Raw genomic sequence first — 7,194 nt, 5'->3', positions numbered from 1 at the left:
GGTGCGCGCAGCCGATGTCCCCCCGCGGCCTCCCGCTCTCCGTGCCCCGCCGGCAGGGACAGATTTTTAATCTTAGGCGGGGAGCTAGGGACATAGATCCCTGCAAGGATGGTGCGCCTTGTTCAGGTAATCAAATAGCGAGTCCCCTGTGTCAAAGATGGCAAGGAGAAAGAGGCCACGATCGTAGCCGGCTCTAATTCCCCACAACTGCTAGAATTTCCCCCACCCCCAAAATCAGTGCGTGATACCAACGATTTCAGACACGGTGAGCAAAAGTCAGAAACAGATGGTAGGCACTGACGTGATGTAGAAGAAAGGTTATGACAATCTACTGCACGGGTACCCAAAAGGCGTGTGTGACCACGCCGAGGGCATCAGCGCCTTGCAGTAACTGTAACCTGGAATTTATGGTGTGCTCAATGTTCTTGCCAACTAAATATAATTTGTTGGCTGTGTTGTAGTCCTGGAAACTTCCTCGGCTGGGCTGACCCTTCACAGCAATTTCTCTGCGTCTGACTCAGCATTACAACCAGTGCTGGGATTCTTTATGCCCTCTTCAAATCTGTGTTGCTCCTGAGTTTGCCAGAAAAGACTAATCAGTCTTCTTTTGTGTATGTCTTACCGTCACCTAAAAAAAAATTAAATGTAAACATCACATTGTGCTTTGGAGCTTTCAATGTTTCGGGGGAAGGCATCTTGCAAAGAATTTAAATTTAATTGCTGAAATACATATTTCTTTCCAGTAACTGTCTTATTAAAGCAGAGGTGAGGAGAGGAGGGAGAATAATATTTAGTCCATAACCCTGGTTAAAGTGTGTTATTTTTTTTTTTTTTTTTTTTTTTTTTTTTTTTTGTGATAAAAGGTTTCAGGTTTTTTAAATGGAATTTAAAGATAGAGTTAAAAGTGATCTTTGGAAGTTATGTAGTCCAATGTAGTCTTCTGCTCAAAGTATGGCTAATGCTAAAGCTAGATCTGATGCTCAGGATTTGGACCCCTAGGGTCTGAAAATGTTCATGGATGGAAATTCTGCAGCCTCCTTGGACAGCCCTTCACTGTGCTTAACTGCAACCACAGAGATCTTTTTCCACTCATGTTTGAAATTGAGATGTCCTTTGATGTCACATGTGACTGTTTCATCTTGTCCTTTGCCCTGATTTTTTATACTTCTGAGGAGGGTCTAGTTCACTTCAACATCCAAACAGAGAGCTGAAGGTAGCAATCGATATCCCCACTTAGCCTTCACTTCTGAGAAGAAGCACAACCATCCCAGATCCTTGACCTTCCTTGTATGCCATGCGTTCCAGCCCCCTCCTTTTCCTTTCTTTGTCTGCTGGATCCATCTGATATGTCTTGGGTTTTACAGAGAATGTGGAGGACTCTTGGGACTGGAATTACACAGCATGATGGGATGCCGATGCTTTCAAATTAATAAAGACTATTAACAGGGCCAGATATCAGTAAGAAAGGGTCCTTGACAAGATCCACGAGAGATTTAACTCTTGGCAGCAAGCAGAGCAAAATCCTACACTTTAATTTAAAATATAGCAATATTAAAAATGTTAGCAACTTTACTGAGATTTCCTTTTTGTCAAGCATAAAGACATTGCTGTGTAGAAATTCCCATCTTATAAGAATACTTTAATGTTCTGATGTGCCTAAGGGTTAACAGTGAAACAAGGTAAGCATCAAAGGTTGCAGAAAGCAGTGTCACTCTCAGATTACTTGTGGTTATGCTGAGATGTGGAGAAAGTACAAGACCTGCTGAATTCTAAATGAGCAATTCTCAAACTGAAGATTTGCAGACTTGGATCATGGTTTGCAGGAGTGCAAGAAGCTTCATGGAAACTATCTGGTCTTTTGGTTTTTGTTTTCTCTCGCATGTTCACTCTCTTTGCACTTCGTAAAGTGCATCTAAAAATTTGGGGGTTTTTCATCATACCTGTAAGACTGAAGGACTGAGGAGGAGAGCAGATAAGACACAAAAGTTTTATAGAAAAGGGAATTTAATAAAAATGTTAAAAGCAACAAAATTCCTGTTCATAATAACTCACTGGTTTTGGTTTTTTTTTTTCTATTTAAAACTAAACTATAAAACATGGCATTAGTAGCTCCCCCAGCTGATCTGTGCTAGACAAATGTTTTCAGTGCAGTACAGTGTGCTCTGTAAACTCTTTATAGCAGTAAGGTGCATAACTGTTTGGCTTAAGATACCTATGTTACAGGGCAAGAGAAAAATGAGTTTTTAGAAGAAAGAAATTGGAAATTCAAATAGAAATAAAGGTAGGGTACTGTACTAAAAATAACAACAGTCTTCCAGCTCAATGTGGACAACATGCTGTATTGGGCATTTCTCTTTCATGTTTCCAGAAAAACCTGAAAATATGAACAGGGAAGGAATATTGTAACCTGAAAGATCTGGAGAGGAAGGCTAAAGGAGGATTGCATGACCTGCTCAAGGAGCTTCTGCAGGAGAGGAAGACGACCAGAAGAATGCACCAGATCTACTAGGAAGACTAGGAGGATAAGTGCCTTTCCTTGAAAGATTTGAAAGTACTGGTGTCTTGAACACCAGAATCAAAGCACATGCAGCAGTAGCCCATCTGTCCAGGCTACCCAGCTGTAGGTTACCATGAAATACCAGAGCTGACATCTAAAGTCACAGGCTACAGGACACACCTGGGCTAGGAGAGGAATTGCACCCTTTGACCACATGCAGAATGGCAGGCTGCCTATCCTGCTTGCTGAAGGTTGTGCTATGAAACAAGCTAATAGAAAACAGCATATTACAGGGTTATGGCCTTTTCATGATCCTCCATTCTTCATTTTCCCTTTTTGTATCCTATTTTTTTCTCTACCTTTATTTTCCAGTTAATACAAATCTGTATCTTTTTCACTTTGATGTTTTAAGCCATTTAATCTGATTTTAGGATTAGACTAGTGACTAGATAAGCTCTCTTACTTCTTTAAGTGTCTGCAACACTCTTCTTCAGAGTGAAATGTCTTTTCACCCTGAGCTGTGGTCCACTTCTATAATCAATCCAGAGTTAAAGGTCAGCTTGTGGCTTTAGCACAGGTGCATACTTCATGGACTCACAGAACGGTTTGGGTTGGAAGGCACCCTAAAGCTCATCTCGATCCAACTCCCCTGCCATGGGCAAGGACACCTTCCACTATCCCAGCTTGTTCAGAGCCCTGTCCAACCTGGCCTTGAACGCTTCCAGGGATGGGGCATCCACAGCTTCTTTAGGCAACCTGTGCCAGGGCATCACCACCCTCAGAGTAAAGAGTTTTTCACAAAATCTAATCTAAACCTACTCTCTTTGTTTAAAATCATTTCCCCTTGTCCTGTCATTACATGCCTTTGCAAAAAGTCTTCCCCATCTTTCTTGTAGGTTCCCTTTAGGTACATGAAGGTGCTGTAAGCTCTCCCTGGAACCTTCTCTTCTCCAGGCTGAAAACCCTGTCTCTCTCAACCTGTCTCCCCAGGAGAGGTGCTCCAGCTCCCTCATCATCCTCATGATCCTCTGGACTCCCTCCAGCAGGTCCATGTCCTCCTGATATTGGGGGCCCCAGAGCTGGACTTCCTCCAACAGTCTGCTTGACTTGGAGTTTGAGTGGGTGATCACACCCAAGGGATGTGTGTGTTACCTGGACCAGCTGGTTAAGCCTGTTTGAGATCAGTGTTGCCTAAACAAACCCTGCTGTCTTGACCTATAGCATGTGCTGTCATGTATGTAAAACAATATACATGCTATTGCCATTAAATTAATGATTACCTGCAAACTCTTAGATCATAAATTATTTGAGGAAAGCACTGTAATGTTAAGAAAAGCCCAGCACAGAGTTTTCTGAACAGGCTCACCACAAAAGTAACCAATGATCACTGGCTTATCTTTTTATCTGTGTTTCCTCTCTCCTCTGCAAGGTTCAGAGAACCTCTCCAGGGTTTAGGTACCATACTTCATCCAAATCTACTACTGAATGCATCTTATTATAATGTCTTGTGCATCACAAGTGCAGCCCTTTCTATGGTGCTTCTCACTTAATAAAAACTCTTCCAGATTATTTCCAGATCTTTATGGTTCTCTTCCCTTTACAATCAGGGAACTGAGATGAGCACAGATTTAAGCCTAAATTGTCATTAACTTTTGTGTGGGCAATTTTCTATACCTAAAACTTGCTTCAAAGTATTTTAACTGTTTATATTCCTCCACGTGGGTTATATGGTATTGGTTCTATAGTATATCCACCATCCTCATGATGGTCTGTGCCAGCTCTTCACTCACCTCTTTCACCATGTAACACACGGAGCAAAGCAGGGGAGTAGTGCTTGCATTGTCTCCTTATATATGCAAACTTGACCCAAAATACCAACTTGGAGCAACTGAGGGTGCCAAGCTCATACTACTTACAGAAGGTATTGCTTTTCAGTCCACTTACCTGCTACCTCCATCCTTTGTTGGAGATTTTAGTATAGAGTATGTTTATTGAAGGGCTGAGTGGAACTGATGCCTTTTTCTGATGACTTAGGCAAGCTGAAGTCTGCTATCTCTTGATTGCAGACTCTCCAGGCTCTGCCTCAGTCTTTATTTTAATTCACATAAGCTGCAAATAAATGTTTATTGAGTTCTTGGCATCTGAGAGTGTCCTCATAGCCAACGAAATTCTCACTTTGGTGAGCTCCAAGCAAAACTTTCTCCATCCTTAGCTGCTGCTTGTCCTGTGCAATCCAGCTCCTCTTCTGAGATCCCTTTCTGAATGTGCAAATGGCTGGCCCCTTTTTTATTTTCTGCCACCTTCTCTCCTTGCCCAGTGCAAACAGACAACAACATTCTTCTCCAAATACCTTATTGTTGCCTTTCTGACTGCCAAGGCTGGCTGATAAGCAGTGATTAAAAACCAGTTTGACTACATCATTGGGTGATTCTGCACACTGCTTGGAGCTGTGAGGTGGTGTGGTGAGCTTCTCAGTGTTATGCCTGGCCTTCCTACTCTCCTAATTGCCCTTGGAGCTTGACAAGAGCTATTTCCAACTTTGCCACCAGTGCATGCAAGTTCTCTGGAGGATTTATCATTAGGGAAATATAACCTGAATGTGTCAACTTTAACTCAGCTTGCTTTCTGTGAGCTAATGGGTGAAAGGAGTGCATGTTAGTTTATCAAAGAAATGAGAAACTCAATCAAGAAAAAGAAACTACAATGATACACAGCTCCAAATCCTACTTATGAACGTATTTTTTCTTATGTCCATGTTCTGGCTAACCTAGTCTTCCACCAATGTCTCCAAAACTGAGCAAGCAGAACTGTTCAAACATTGTCTCTCCTCTCTCCCCTGTCCTGGAACACTGTCTACAAACTTTCTTTATGTTCTTCAGGCAGTACAATTCTCTTATGTTAAGGAGTTGTGTTATCCAAGGGTGATTTGTAACTTCGGTAATATTTGACATATTTTCTTCTTCATTGTATCATTGGGTATTTTTCAGAAACCATGAAGGGGCTAATAGTACCACAGATGGCATGAGATGTCAAAGTGCATTTTCTAAGCCACTTATTTCCTCTTTATTAATTGTAGGAGTTCCTGGTACCAAATCCACATGAGTGATGGGGACTGGGGCATGGGCGCAGTTCGTGAATGTAGCAGACCAGGGAAAAACAGTAGCAGCAAGAGTATCCTGATACCTGAAATAATCCAGATCATACAACTTTTAAAGAACCTCCTGCATCTACTCTTCCTGGTAAAAATGGAACTTTTTGGATCTCTGAGCAACAGGATTGATCAATTTGCACTTGGACCCTTCCAGCTGTCCCTCTGTCTAGACATACCAATAGTACTGTTAGTGGACTTTACTTTCTCTACCAAAGTACTCCTGTAAGTCAATGTTAACACCCATCACCTCAAACATCACAGCAATAAAGGGAGTGGAGCAAATGTCACTATCAAATACCACTTTGTGGAGTTTGCTTACGAGCAAGGCGCCAATATCTGTAAATACGCTGCTCCTACTAAGACTGGGCTCCAAAGTCTCCTTACAATATTGCTCTTTCCATACCTGGCTGAATGCCCTTCCCTTATACTTCTGGAGCTACCATGGAGTCTCCTGTGCTTTGTTATAACTTTGGAAAGGAGGCAAAGGATACATCTCTCAACTTCTATGCCTAACAGTCAATCACTGAGCTGTGAATGAACATACTTCTTGTGTCTTCAGGGTAACGCTGGACTGGTGTTTCTGTGTGCTGGTCTTGGCTGAGGCAGAGTTAATTTTCTTTAGCTAGTATTGAGCTATTTGGATTTGTGCTGAAAACAGTGTTGATTATATTCCATACCACATAGCATCATTATCAGGATACAAAGCTGTGGGGAGAAGAAAATGGGGGACATTCAGAGTGATGGCATTTGTCTCTCCAAGTCACTGTTACACATGATGGAACCCTGTTCTAGAGATGGCTGAACACCTGCCTGGTCATGGGAAACAGTGAATTAATTTCTTGTTTTGATTTATTGTGTGTGCAGCTTTTGCATTCCCTGTAGTTTAATAGGCAATACTACTAACTTACTAGACAATTTAGTCTTTATCTCAACCAACGAGTTTTCTCATTTTGCTGGTTCTCTCCCCGATCCCGCTGAGGGAAAGGGCAGCCAGAGGGAGCTCACGCAGTTTGGCGAGGAAGGGGAGGGGAAGAACAGGAGGGCACGCCTGCCGCGGAGAGAGCAGCGATACCCTCTGCCGGCAGGGAGGCTCCTCGGGGAATGCCACCCGGAGTCAGAATCACAGAATTGCTCCCACTCGGAGATGATCCCCTCCAATCTCCCCGCCACGAGGGCATGGTCACCTGGAGCAGGTGACACAGGAATGAATCCAGCTGGGTTTGAATGTCTCCAGAGGGGGAGACTCCACGACCTCCCCTAGGCAGCGGTTCCAAAGCTCTGCCACTCCTCAGCGTGAAGAAGTTCTTCCTCATATTCCGGTGGAACTTCTTGTGTTTTAGTTTATGGCCATCGCTCCTCGTCCTGTCGCTGGGCATCACCGAAAAGAGTCTGTTAGTATCTGTTGGCACCCGCCTTCGAGATATTTATATGCATTAATGAGATCCCCTCTCAGTCTTCTCCACACTAAACGTGCCCAGCTCCCGCTGCCTCTTCTCACAAGGCAGAGACGCTCCACACCATCATCATCATCTTCACGGCTTCTGCT

General features: G+C 43.1%; 1 long non-coding RNA gene across 1 annotated transcript; it reads right to left on the bottom strand.

Moving 5' to 3' along the window:
• Positions 1-5,532: 5,532 nt before the first annotated feature.
• LOC108445098 lies at positions 5,533-7,188 on the bottom strand. Its single transcript, XR_001859852.1, has 2 exons — positions 6,833-7,188; positions 5,533-6,353 (listed from the first exon to the last, which is right to left on the bottom strand). It is a non-coding gene; the product is annotated as an uncharacterized LOC108445098 (long non-coding RNA).
• Positions 7,189-7,194: the final 6 nt, after the last annotated feature.

Source organism: Corvus brachyrhynchos, unplaced genomic scaffold (assembly GCF_000691975.1).
Source record: "Corvus brachyrhynchos isolate BGI_N302 unplaced genomic scaffold, ASM69197v1 scaffold232, whole genome shotgun sequence".
Taxonomy (NCBI): Eukaryota; Metazoa; Chordata; class Aves; order Passeriformes; family Corvidae; genus Corvus; species Corvus brachyrhynchos.
Note: the sequence above shows the minus strand (reverse complement) of the source record. Positions and strands in the feature narration are given on the sequence as shown.